This window comes from Rhinopithecus bieti, unplaced genomic scaffold (genome assembly GCF_001698545.2).
Source record: "Rhinopithecus bieti isolate Rb0 unplaced genomic scaffold, ASM169854v2 scaffold_2827, whole genome shotgun sequence".
NCBI lineage: Eukaryota > Metazoa > Chordata > Mammalia > Primates > Cercopithecidae > Rhinopithecus > Rhinopithecus bieti.
Window position 1 is genome coordinate 316,524 of NW_016804135.1, and position 14,660 is coordinate 331,183.

At 37.2% G+C, this 14,660-nt stretch overlaps 1 pseudogene; it reads left to right on the forward strand.

Annotated features, from left to right (window-relative positions):
• Positions 1 to 316: 316 nt before the first annotated feature.
• Positions 317 to 1,415, forward strand: LOC108524291 (hsc70-interacting protein pseudogene; annotated as a pseudogene).
• The last annotated feature ends 13,245 nt before the right edge of the window (positions 1,416 to 14,660 follow it).

Below are 14,660 nucleotides of genomic sequence, written 5' to 3' on the forward strand. Positions count from 1 at the left end.
TCATGATCAAGTAGGCATCATCCCCAGGATGCAAATATGCAAATCAATAAATGTGATTCGTCATATAACAGAACCAAAGACAAAAAAACACATGATTATCTCAATAGATGCAGAGAAGGCTTTCGATAAAAATCAAAATCCATGCTAAAATCCATTAATAAACTGGGTATTGAAAGAACATACCTCAAAATAATAACAGCCATCTGAGTCTGTTCTGACTCGCAGCAGCCGCCCCCTTCTGCACGGTCATGCCAAGCCAGCGCCTGGGTCTGGAACCTGGCCGCAGTCCCTCAGCTTCGCCCACCGCCTCCTGAACATGGAACCCCGCAAAGTGAACAAGGTTTGGGCCTTTGTGAAAATGTGTAAGCAGGATCCGAGCATTCTGCACACCAAGGAAATGTGCTTCCTGAGGGAGTGGGTGGAGAGTATAGGGGTTAAAGTACCACCTGCTACTCAGAAAGCTAAATCAGAAGAAAATACCAAAGAAGAAAAACCTGATGGTAAGAAAGTGGAGGAAGACTTAAAGGCAGACAAACCATCAATTGAGTAAAGTGATCTAGAAATTGATAATGAAGGTGTGATTGAAACAGACACTGATGCCCCTCAAGAAATGGGAGATGAAAATGCAGAGATAACAGAGGATATGATGGATCAGGCAAATGATAAGAAAGTGGCTGCTATTGAAGCCCTAAATGATGGTGAACTGCAGAAAGCCATTGACTTATTCACAGATGCCATCAAGCTGAATCCTCCCTTGGCCATTTTGTATGGCCATTTTTGTCAAATTACAGAAGCCAAATGCTGCCATCCGAGACTGTGACAGAGCCATTGAAATAAATCCTGATTCAGCTCAGCCTTGCAAATGGCGAGGGAAAGCACATAGCCTTCTAGGCCACTGGGAAGAAGCAGCCCATGATCTTGCCCTTGTTTGTAAATTGGATTATGATGAAGATGCTAGTGCAACGCTGAAAGAAGTTCAACCTACGGCAGAGAAAATTGCAGAACATCGGAGAAAGTGTAAGCAAAAATGTGAAGAGCAAGAGATCAAAGAAAGAATAGAAAGAGTTAAGAAGGCACGAGAAGAGCATGAGAGAGCCCAGAGGAAGGAAGAAGCCAGACAACAATTAGGAGCTCAGTATGGTTCTTTTCCAGGTGGCTTTCTTGGGGGAACGTCTGGTAATTTTCCTGGAAGAATGGCTGGAATGGGAGGGGATATGGCTGGAACGGCCGGATTGCCTGGACTCAATGAAATTCTTAGTGATCCAGAGGTTATGGCAGCTGTGCAGGATCCAGAAGTTATGGTGGCCTTCCAGGATGTGGCTCAGAACGCAGCAAATACGTCAGAATACCAGAGCAACCCAACGGTTATGAATCTTATCAGTAAATCGTCAGCCAAATTTGGACGTCAAGCATAATGCCCTTCTGATAAATAAAGCCCTTGCTGAAGGAAAAGCAACCTAGATCACCTTATGGATGTCTCAATAATACAAACCAGTGTACCTCTGACCTTCTCATCAAGAGAGCTGGGGTGCTTTGAAGATAATCCCTATCCGTCTCCCTGAAATGCAGCTGAAGCATTTTACAGTGGTTTGACATTAGGGTATTCATTCAGATAATGTTTTCCTGGTAGGAATTACAAACTTCAAACACCTGTTAAACCTTCAAAATTTTAAAATAAATTTAAAGCATCTGTTAATTTTTATATTTTTCTTTACTAATCATTTTGGATTTTTTCTCTGAATTACTGGGCAGGGAAGACACATATGTATGCAATATTATTGCTCTAATTTGAGTGAAATAAAAGTATTTTAGTGCAAGGCAAACATAACTCATTTGAGGATAAAGTTTGTGTTGGATATGTGGTTCCTGAAGTATCTTGATTTATCTTTTTAAATGCTTTATCTTTTTCTTTAAAGATTTATATCAATAAAACTAGTTGGGACCACCACCATTTCAGTAGGACCTGGGTAGGAATTGGAGGTACTTGGCAGGGCAGCAGCAATCTTGCTGTGTTTTATATAACACGCATCATTGGGCCAGTTGCCCTTAAATCTTACACGGTGGTGAAGGGATGATTTTTTTGTAATCCTGCAGTAGAGTTGGAGTACTTAGTTCTGTTCTTGTCCAGTATATCTAATAAATGTCTCATATTATTTCCACATAGGGGAAATAAGGGATTACTTTGCTTTGTATATTTCGTTGCTTAAAATTATCTTTCCTAGTCAAAAAAGTAAAAACGCCCAACTCTGTGTCTGCTTTCTGCTTGTTAAATATTTCTCCCTTACTTTTCTTACACTAAAGACAGGCTTTTTCAACCAACATCATCACTGCTATCATCATTAACAGCATAATTTTAGAAGCATATTTAATGCTGAGTTTAATTCAATGTGTAATATATATGGTAAAAGTATTGTAATACCCACAATAACTGTATTTTCTTACTTGGCCATGAGAATGCTTTTTTAAGTGTTAGACTTCTACTCTGGCAAAATCTTGTCATATCGAAAGACGTTGGAAAGAGGGATTCCATTTGGTGTTTGGTCTTCTACTTAGAAAATACCTAGTGCAGTTAGAGTTTATCTTGCAGTATTCATGTTTGTATTCTGAAGATAATAAGGTTTGAGTTAAATTGATCTATACAGAGGGGAACCAATTTTTTTGATCCAGTGTGAATTATAAATGAGATAATTCAGTTATTCATCATGGCATTGTTGAGACTGTAAAAGACTCATTGTCTTTGTATTCAGCTCATCTTTAAACAGTGTAACTATACCCACACCTCTGTTTGATTTCTTTCCCTCCAATGATAAAGAAAATGATAATTTTAAAAAAAACAGAACCATCTATGACAAACCCTCAGCAAACATCAACACTGAATGGGCAAAAGCTGGAAGCATTCCCCTTGAATACTTGCACAAGACAAGGATGCCCTGTCTCGCCACTCCTATTCAACATAGTATTGGAAGTTCTGGTCAGGGCAATCAGGCAAGTGAAAGAAATAAAGGGCATTCAAATAGGAAGAGAGAAATTCAAACTATCCCTGTTTGTAGATGACATGATTCTATATCTAGAAAACCCCATCTCAACTCAGCCGCAAAACTTTTTGTTTGTTTGTTTTGTTGTTGTTTTGTTTTGTTTTTTGTTTTGTTTTGTGAGACAGAGTCTCGCTCTGTCACCCAGGCTGGAGTGCAATGGCTCAATCTGTGCTCACTGCAACCTCCACCTCCCGAGCTCAAGCAATTCTCCTGTCTCAGTCTCCCAAGTAGCTGGGATTACAGGCACCCACCACCACGCCTGGCTAATTTTTGTAGTTTCAGTACAGATGGAGTTTCACCATGTTGGTCAGGGTGGTTTCAAACTGACCTCAAGTGATCTGCACCACCCCCCTCCCCCGGCCTCCCAAAGTGCTGGGATTACAAGTGTGAGCCACTGTGCCTGGCCAGCCCCAAAGCTTCTTAAGCTTATAAAAAACTTTAGGAAAGTCTCAAGATACAAAATTAATTTGCAAAAATCACTAGCATTCCAACCAACAATAGTCAAGACCAACATATGCAAACAATAGTCAAGTTGAGTGCCAAATCATGAACAAATTCCCGTTTACAATCGCCACAGAAAGAATAAAATACGTAGGAATATAGTTAACTAGGCAGTGAAAGATCTCTTTCATGAACTACAAAATATTGCTCAAAGAAATCAGAGATGACACAAATGGAAAAACATTCCATGCTCATAGACAAGAAAAATCAACATAGTTAAAACAGGCATACTGCCCAAAGCAATTTATAGATTCAATGCTATTCCCACTGAACTATCATTGACATTTTTCACAGAACTAGAAAAAACCTATTTTAAAATTCATATGAAGGCAAAAAGAGTTTGAATAGCCAAGGCAATTACAAAAAGGACAGAGTTGGAGGCATTGCTCTATCTGACTTCAAACTATACTACAGGGCTACAGTAATCAAANGTGAAGAGCAAGAGATCAAAGAAAGAATAGAAAGAGTTAAGAAGGCACGAGAAGAGCATGAGAGAGCCCAGAGGAAGGAAGAAGCCAGACAACAATTAGGAGCTCAGTATGGTTCTTTTCCAGGTGGCTTTCTTGGGGAACGTCTGGTAATTTTCCTGGAAGAATGGCTGGAATGGGAGGGGATATGGCTGGAACGGCCGGATTGCCTGGACTCAATGAAATTCTTAGTGATCCAGAGGTTATGGCAGCTGTGCAGGATCCAGAAGTTATGGTGGCCTTCCAGGATGTGGCTCAGAACGCAGCAAATACGTCAGAATACCAGAGCAACCCAACGGTTATGAATCTTATCAGTAAATCGTCAGCCAAATTTGGACGTCAAGCATAATGCCCTTCTGATAAATAAAGCCCTTGCTGAAGGAAAAGCAACCTAGATCACCTTATGGATGTCTCAATAATACAAACCAGTGTACCTCTGACCTTCTCATCAAGAGAGCTGGGGTGCTTTGAAGATAATCCCTATCCGTCTCCCTGAAATGCAGCTGAAGCATTTTACAGTGGTTTGACATTAGGGTATTCATTCAGATAATGTTTTCCTGGTAGGAATTACAAACTTCAAACACCTGTTAAACCTTCAAAATTTTAAAATAAATTTAAAGCATCTGTTAATTTTATATTTTCTTTACTAATCATTTTGGATTTTTTCTCTGAATTACTGGGCAGGGAAGACACATATGTATGCAATATTATTGCTCTAATTTGAGTGAAATAAAAGTATTTTAGTGCAAGGCAAACATAACTCATTTGAGGATAAAGTTTGTGTTGGATATGTGGTTCCTGAAGTATCTTGATTTATCTTTTAAATGCTTTATCTTTTCTTTAAAGATTTATATCAATAAAACTAGTTGGGACCACCACCATTTCAGTAGGACCTGGGTAGGAATTGGAGGTACTTGGCAGGGCAGCAGCAATCTTGCTGTGTTTTATATAACACGCATCATTGGGCCAGTTGCCCTTAAATCTTACACGGTGGTGAAGGGATGATTTTTTTGTAATCCTGCAGTAGAGTTGGAGTACTTAGTTCTGTTCTTGTCCAGTATATCTAATAAATGTCTCATATTATTTCCACATAGGGGAAATAAGGGATTACTTTGCTTTGTATATTTCGTTGCTTAAAATTATCTTTCCTAGTCAAAAAAGTAAAACGCCCAACTCTGTGTCTGCTTTCTGCTTGTTAAATATTTCTCCCTTACTTTTCTTACACTAAAGACAGGCTTTTCAACCAACATCATCACTGCTATCATCATTAACAGCATAATTTTAGAAGCATATTTAATGCTGAGTTTAATTCAATGTGTAATATATATGGTAAAAGTATTGTAATACCCACAATAACTGTATTTTCTTACTTGGCCATGAGAATGCTTTTTTAAGTGTTAGACTTCTACTCTGGCAAAATCTTGTCATATCGAAAGACGTTGGAAAGAGGGATTCCATTTGGTGTTTGGTCTTCTACTTAGAAAATACCTAGTGCAGTTAGAGTTTATCTTGCAGTATTCATGTTTGTATTCTGAAGATAATAAGGTTTGAGTTAAATTGATCTATACAGAGGGGAACCAATTTTTTTGATCCAGTGTGAATTATAAATGAGATAATTCAGTTATTCATCATGGCATTGTTGAGACTGTAAAAGACTCATTGTCTTTGTATTCAGCTCATCTTTAAACAGTGTAACTATACCCACACCTCTGTTTGATTTCTTTCCCTCCAATGATAAAGAAAATGATAATTTTAAAAAAAACAGAACCATCTATGACAAACCCTCAGCAAACATCAACACTGAATGGGCAAAAGCTGGAAGCATTCCCCTTGAATACTTGCACAAGACAAGGATGCCCTGTCTCGCCACTCCTATTCAACATAGTATTGGAAGTTCTGGTCAGGGCAATCAGGCAAGTGAAAGAAATAAAGGGCATTCAAATAGGAAGAGAGAAATTCAAACTATCCCTGTTTGTAGATGACATGATTCTATATCTAGAAAACCCCATCTCAACTCAGCCGCAAAACTTTTGTTTGTTTGTTTTGTTGTTGTTTTGTTTTGTTTTTTGTTTTGTTTTGTGAGACAGAGTCTCGCTCTGTCACCCAGGCTGGAGTGCAATGGCTCAATCTGTGCTCACTGCAACCTCCACCTCCCGAGCTCAAGCAATTCTCCTGTCTCAGTCTCCCAAGTAGCTGGGATTACAGGCACCCACCACCACGCCTGGCTAATTTTGTAGTTTCAGTACAGATGGAGTTTCACCATGTTGGTCAGGGTGGTTTCAAACTGACCTCAAGTGATCTGCACCACCCCCCTCCCCGGCCTCCCAAAGTGCTGGGATTACAAGTGTGAGCCACTGTGCCTGGCCAGCCCCAAAGCTTCTTAAGCTTATAAAAAACTTTAGGAAAGTCTCAAGATACAAAATTAATTTGCAAAATCACTAGCATTCCAACCAACAATAGTCAAGACCAACATATGCAAACAATAGTCAAGTTGAGTGCCAAATCATGAACAAATTCCCGTTTACAATCGCCACAGAAAGAATAAAATACGTAGGAATATAGTTAACTAGGCAGTGAAAGATCTCTTTCATGAACTACAAAATATTGCTCAAAGAAATCAGAGATGACACAAATGGAAAACATTCCATGCTCATAGACAAGAAAATCAACATAGTTAAAACAGGCATACTGCCCAAAGCAATTTATAGATTCAATGCTATTCCCACTGAACTATCATTGACATTTTCACAGAACTAGAAAAAACCTATTTTAAAATTCATATGAAGGCAAAAGAGTTTGAATAGCCAAGGCAATTACAAAAAGGACAGAGTTGGAGGCATTGCTCTATCTGACTTCAAACTATACTACAGGGCTACAGTAATCAAAACAGCATGGTACTCGTACAATAACAAACACATAATGGTGCTGGTACATAACAGACCAATGGAACAGAATAGAGAACCCAGAAATAAGGCTTCACACCTACAATTATCTGATCTTCACCAAACCTGACAAAAACAAGCAATGGGGAAAGAATTCTCTATTCAGTAAATGGCATTGGGAGAACAGGCTAGCCATATAAGATTGAAAATGGACCCCTTCCTTACAACATATACAAAAATTAACTCAAGGTGGATTAAAGACTTACACATAAAACCCAAAACTATAAAAATTCTGGAAGACAATGAAAGCAATACCATTCAGGACATAGGCATGGACAAAGATCTCATGACAAAGACACCAAAAGCATTTGCAATAAAAACAAAAATGGACAAGTGGAATTTAATTAAACTAAAATGCTTCTGCACAGCAAAAGAAACTATCAGCAGAGTAAACAGACAATCTACAGAATGGGAGAAAATTTTTACAAACTATGCATCTGACACAGGTCTAATATTCAGAATCTATAAGGAACTTAAACAAATGTATAAGAAAAAAACTAACAGCCCCATAAAAATTGGGCAAAGGACATGAACAGATACTTTTCAAAAGAATTAGATATTTTAAAAATAGCTCAATAAATGTGTTAAAACAACAAAAAAAATCCTATTACACATGCACATATATGTACATGATTGCATCATGAATGCATAATTTTGATTATATATGCAAATACTTTTAATCTCAGTGTAAGCAAAATTTTAAATCTATATGAAATAGGACTTGATTATTAGATTTTTTTCATGCCTGGATGGCTCTCTAGCCATCTGGTATTAATGTTTCTTAAATCTTCAGTGGTCTTCCATGCAAACAAATATATGCTTTCTAAAATGTTTTTTATTTTTATGGATTTAGGAGTACAAGTGAAGTTGTGTTACACAGATATATTGTGTACTGGGCTTTTAGTGTGCCTAACCATAAAAAAAGAAAAAATAATGTGTCTTTTGCAGCAGCATGGTTGGAATGGGAAGCCATTATCCTTAGTAAAATCACTCAGAAAGAGAAAGGAAAAATCTCATATTCTCACTTAAAAATGGGAGCTAAACAATGGGTACATACATACTTACAGAGTGGAATAATAGACAGTGGAAACTGCAAAAGGTGGGACAATAGGAGGGGGGTGAGGTGTGAAATATGCTATTTGGTTATAGCAGCCCAATCAAAGACAGTGATTCCAATGGAGACCAAGGGAACTCTTTCTGAAGCTGATTATAGTCTCAAATTGTGTGCTCATTGCCTGAGGATGTTTGGTTTGTGAAAATATATGGGCCTACACATTTAAAATTTGTCAGTTTTATATCTATGTCTACATGAATACTTCTATAGAAAGTTTTAAAACAATATGGAAAAAAGATATAAATTAGTAGATATGTATATGGCAATCCTCAGTCTGCCTTGATTCACAGCCTTGAAATAATCATTGCAGTCTTCCAGAAATGAGAAACCTGACTGCCCTTTAGGTCTGAGAAAAAAAATAAAGGCAGTTTGACTTGCCTTTATTTTAATATTTATTTATTTATTTATTTATTTATTTATTTANGGAACTCTTTCTGAAGCTGATTATAGTCTCAAATTGTGTGCTCATTGCCTGAGGATGTTTGGTTTGTGAAAATATATGGGCCTACACATTTAAAATTTGTCAGTTTTATATCTATGTCTACATGAATACTTCTATAGAAAGTTTTAAAAACAATATGGAAAAAAGATATAAATTAGTAGATATGTATATGGCAATCCTCAGTCTGCCTTGATTCACAGCCTTGAAATAATCATTGCAGTCTTCCAGAAATGAGAAACCTGACTGCCCTTTAGGTCTGAGAAAAAAAATAAAGGCAGTTTGACTTGCCTTTATTTTAATATTTATTTATTTATTTATTTATTTATTTATTTAATAATAAATAGCTAGGAGCTGGGATCTGGGAGCAAAGCCACATAAGCACTCAAGTAACTTCTAACATCAAGTCAAAAACCACTTTTGCTGAGCCACAGATAGACAGATAGACAGGTAGAATCAAATAACACACAAAACTGAGGTAAAAGTCAAGGCAGCATGGACTGGAGTACGGCCAGAAAAGTTCTCATGTCCTCACTTCTGGGTAAGAGGCATAATCAGCTTGAAAAAATGGTGTCCTGCAACTGTTTCACGTTCTTCCTAGATTTGGGAAGACAGCTGTGACCTCAAACAAGGCATTATCTGTAGAGAGTTTTGGGGTCTATTTAAATCTGTGCTTTCTCAGGCAGTTTGCATAATCTCCTTCAGAAGGTGGAGGATGACGTGAACAGATGCTTTCACTTTTTAATTTTACCATTTTCTGAACTACTAAACCAATCTAATTATGTTTGAAAATTTACAGGCAAACTTTGATGTTTCACTGCTTCACAATTTATTTCCCTTGATAATGCTAATTTTATAAAAATTTCATCCTTAGCACTTGTGAAATTTTTGATGAATTAAAATTGGTGAGTTGGTGAATATTACAAATTTGCACTCTTCTAACAAAGAAAATTTAGCATGATTAAGATATTTTCTTTTAATACAAATCAAAACCACAATGAGATACCATTTCACGAAAGTCAGAATGTTGATTATTAAAAAGGCAAATAACAGATGCTGGTGAGGCTGCAGAGAAAAGGGAATACTTATACATTGTCTGTGGGAATGCAAACTACTTCAGCCACCGTGGAAGGCAGTTTGGAGATTTCTCAAAGAACTAAAATAGAACTACCATTCAACCCAGCAAGCCCACTACTGGGAATACACCCAAAGGAAAATAACTCACTCGATTAAAAGGACACATGCACTCGCATGCTCATTGCCAGTGGATTGGATGAAGAAAATGTGGTACGTATGCACTTTAGAATACTTTGCAGCCATAAAATAAATGAAATTGTGTTCTTCACAGCAACAAGGATGCAGCTGGAGACCGTTACCCTAAGCAACCTAATGCAAAAACAGAAAACCAAACACCACATGTTCTCACTGTACATGGGAGCTAAACATTGAATACACATGAACATCAAGATGTGAACAATAGACACTGCAGACCTCTAAACAAAGGAGGAAGGGAGAGGGGTGTGGGCTGAAGAACCACCTGTTGGCTGCTATGCTTACAGCCTAGGTGACAGGATCATTGAGACCCCAAGCCTCAGTGTCATGCAATTCACTCATGCAACAAACCTGCACATGCACCCTTTGACCTATAATAAAATTTGAATACTTTTTAAAGATTTTAATATTCATCTGAGAGAAAAATATTGACATAATTTAGCCTAACGTCTCTGCCGCCATATTGTAGGAATCAGAAAATCTGCCAGGCACTTTTGAACTTAATTTAAATGAGTTTGTATGGCTTTGGGCAACTTTTTTCCTTCTGAGTTAGCATTCGCTAAATTGTTTTCCTCAAAATCAAGGGGAAAAATGATCTGCTTAAATAAACTGGAGAAACAGTATGTTAAATAAAATAAGGATAAAGATTCATTGCTAGAAAACTTTAGAATCTTTGGCATGCTAGTTAGCAAAATGAACCTCTATAATGCAACATGTCCCAAAATTATTTAAACACAGATTCCGTTTTTATATAATACATATTACCATTTAGAGTTTTCTTTGTGGCGGGGGGAGGTAGTTTAAAAACATTGTTTTAGTACAAAACTTATGTTGATATATAAAGCTAACATAATAATTGTAAAACTATTTTCTAAGTATAGCTAAAAGCCCAAGAAAACCAGATTTCATTGGCAGATGAATCTACTAGATAAGGAATAAGAAGTGACTTTATGTTTATTTTGCCATTGACTATTAACCTTTATACAGTAGGGCAACCACATCTAAAAAATAATTATTTGTCAGTGGCATCACTGCATCATGATAATCAATAACTAATTCTGAAAGAAATTATCAGTCGATCAACACTGAATTATTAATGAAGAAATTGACAAGGTACTTAATTGTATCAATAGCTAAGGAAATTTGTCTACATTTCACATATGTGATTAATAGATGGATTATCAAAGTTAATATAGTTGCATTGATCACCTGTTTCAACTTTGTTTTGCTTTAATGATAAGTCGATTTTTATAATCATCCATTTATCTTGAAGCTTTTATTAGTGCATTTTATTTTATTTTCTTTCAATAGATTCTTGCACTGAAGACTGTGATGGTGAGTATATTTATGTTGTTAAATTCAATAATTGATGTTGATATTATTCCATATGATTGCACAACAGACTGCATAAGTTGTAATTAAAAATCGGCAGCCTGCAGAAGAAATACCTAATATAGATGACGGGTTGATGGGTGCAGCAAACCACCATGGCACGTATATACCTATGTAACAAATCTGCATGTTCTGCATATGTATCTCAGAACTTAAAGTATATTAAAAAAAAATCAGCAGCCTGCAGACCAAATCCATGTCCCATATGGGTTTTGTCTGGCCTTCATCTTGCTCAATTGTTATTTCAAAGATAACTTTAAAAAATACACATTTGAGGCCAGGCGCGGTGGCTCACGCCTGTAATCCCAACACTTTGGGAGGCTGATGCGGGTGGATCACGAAGTCAGGAGATCGAGACTATCTTGGCTGATATGGTGAAACCCCATCTCTACTAAAAATACAAAAAATGAGCCAGGCATGGTGGCACACACCTGTAGTCCCAGCTGCCCAGGAGGCTGAGGCAGGAGAATCACTTGAACCCAGGAAGTAGAGGTTGCAGTGAGCCGAGATGGTGCCACTGCACTCCAGCCCAGGTGACACATTGATAATCTATCTCAAAAAAAAAAAAAAAAAAAAAAAAAACATTTGAATAACAGCAACAACAACACCACATCTGGTCACTTTGAGAATATACTACCAATGGCAGAAGTCAGCTGGAGCTGAGTAGAGGATTTCTCCTTAGGCAGAGAAATTGCTTTACAGTTTGCATGTCTGTTCACACAATACACACGTATGCATTTTCATTGCTTCTGTTCACTCATTTACATGACCTTACAGTTCTCTCCAGATCTGAATTGTAACAACTGGTATAAAGATAATTTGAACAATAACAACATGCAAAATATATGCTATACGTCTGAAAATAAAACATACTACAGTAGAAATATCCCTGAAGGAAGCAGTAGAATAATTTGGCTTTAATCCCGGATTGCCCTTAATTTACTATCTAGTAATTGTCAAAACATTGCAGTTTCACTGACCTCAGAAGCCTCTTCATTTCTGTGAAATGAGAGTATTTGTGTCTCTTTGGTTTTAAGAAGTCCTTAAGCCTCTTATCTCTTATCAATGTTTTTAAAAATTAATAAATTAAGCCTAAATTTAGAGTGATTTTTTTTTTTCTTTTTGAGACAGAGTCTTGCTCTGTTGCCCAGGCTGGAGTGCAGTGGTGTGATCTCGGCTCACTGCAAGCTCCATCTCCTGGGTTCACACCATTATCCTGCCTCAGCCTCCCGAGTAGCTGGGACTATAGGCGCCCGCCAGCACGCCTGGCTAATTTTTTGTGTTTTTAGTAAAGACGAGGTTTCACCATGTTAGCCAGGCTGGTCTCCATCTCCTGACCTTGTGATCCACCCACCTTGGCCTCCCAAAGTGCTGGGATTACAGGGGGGAGCCACCACGCCCGGCCAATTTAGAGTAATTTTTAAAACTTTAATAGATACATGCTACCTTCATTAGAAACTGTCAGCACATTAAAACAGTACTGCAGATGTTTACATACAGAGTAATTGTGCATTTACACTCTCCATGAGCAAGGTTAAATTATTTTATTAACCTCAATTTGACATGCTAAGTATAATTGAGTGAGGAAAAATTAAAGATGAGTGTCTCATGAAGGAATGGAATAATTATTACTTCAGTTGCTTAAGTACCAAATATTGCTTATGGAGTCCAATTAGGGGTTATGGTCAGGGTTCTGCAATACTCTGCAATATATATGGGAGTTCACAAGGGATAGAAGTGGCTTAGTCACCTTAATACCAGGGTACATACACAACACAGAGGCCACTCTTCTGTGAGATTCTCAGGCAGAAGAGCCACTTATATATGCGTATGTATATACAGTATATACACTTATATACACATAGACTTGATGCAGGGAAGGTTCTTGGCTTCACCCAGGAATTAATTCAAGAGCGAGCTGGTGGTGGAAGAAAACAGCCTAATTGAGGTGGTGGCAGTCCTGCAGCTCTGTGACTGCTCCTCCCAAGCAGGGCTACCCCATAGGCAGTATGTGGAGAGTAGCGACTCAGGAGCAGTTCTGTAGTCACATTTATACCCACTTTTAATGCTATGCTAAGTAAGGGGCAGATTGTTTAGAATGAGCTAGAAAATGGGCAGTAATTTCTGGGTATTATCTTGGCAAGGATTGGTAACTTCTTGCTTGTGCCAAGGCAATGCTAAGCTGTCATGGCGCTATTGGGTATGTTTTATGGAGAGGTGCCTTTGGTGCCTCTTCTAGCCTTTGGCCAGTCTTCAATCTGGTCCAGAGTTGTGGCCTGCCTGCCGCCTACCTCAGATTCATCCATATTTATAGCATGTTTATAGATCCATAGCTTTTTCCCTTACACCATCATAAAACCCACTCCCATTCCCCTTCTCCAGTGTGCATCCACTGTAATGCATCTGTTATTTGTCTTTGAATACCTATGAATCTGTGAAAACACACATAATGTGGTCGCTGCTGCTGGTGGGAGTAGTGGTGTATATGTGTGTTTAATTTGAATAAATATGTTGCTAAAGCACTTATGTTGTACATATGTATTGTTATTTTAAATTTTCCTCTCTTCTACATATAAATTTACAGTTTCTAACTGCTGCATAACATGCCACATATACCTGTTCAATATTTTACTTTGTTCCCTTGTATGTATGAATCTCCAATTATACTCAACTTCTCATTCACATGAATAATGCTACTATAAATATCCTTATACATATACCTATTTTAAGTTTCTCTGGGTGAATTTCCCTACTATGTATCTGGGAAAAGTTTTCCATAGAAGAGGTACACACTGAATTTCACCAAGTATTGCCAACGCAATATTCTTGTTTCTCCCCATAATTCCATTCACTTGTTTTGACGGTACATACCTTTTAATTCTATTGATTCCAACAGAATGACTATGACAATAGCATCTTTCTCCCTCAATATTTTCTCTGAATTTTTCCTCTGCTATCCACTCTGCATAAAATCTGTTATTTTCCCTTCATAATTCATTGTAGTATCTCACATACAAAAGAGTTCATAGGCTGTCTGATTTAATAATCTACATAAAAATGTCTTCTCATTATGAGAAGTATGGCAGTGACTTTTCATAAAGTTACCCTCTAATGAAACAAAATTTGCTACCTCCAAATAGTATTCCTCTTTTACATTATTTAGACCACTAAGGTATTTGTTTCTAAATAAAATCCTAAAATTGATTTTGTATAATTTTATACATTCTTGAAGAAACAAATATGATGACATTTGTTTTGTTTTTTCAATGGAAAAGCCATTTGTGCTTTCTCTTGAGGCAAAATTAAGTAAACTATTTTAGTGTCTATCAGTTTAAGATATATTTTTCTTTGACACCTAAATTATATCCAGGAAAGTTAATAGCATTCTAATAACGCCTCAACACTTGAAAGTTAATTGTTTGTGTTATTTTACTTCATTGCATTCTTCTCCTTGGTACATTTGCTAATGTGACTCATTTGATCTGAGAAACTTTTTGT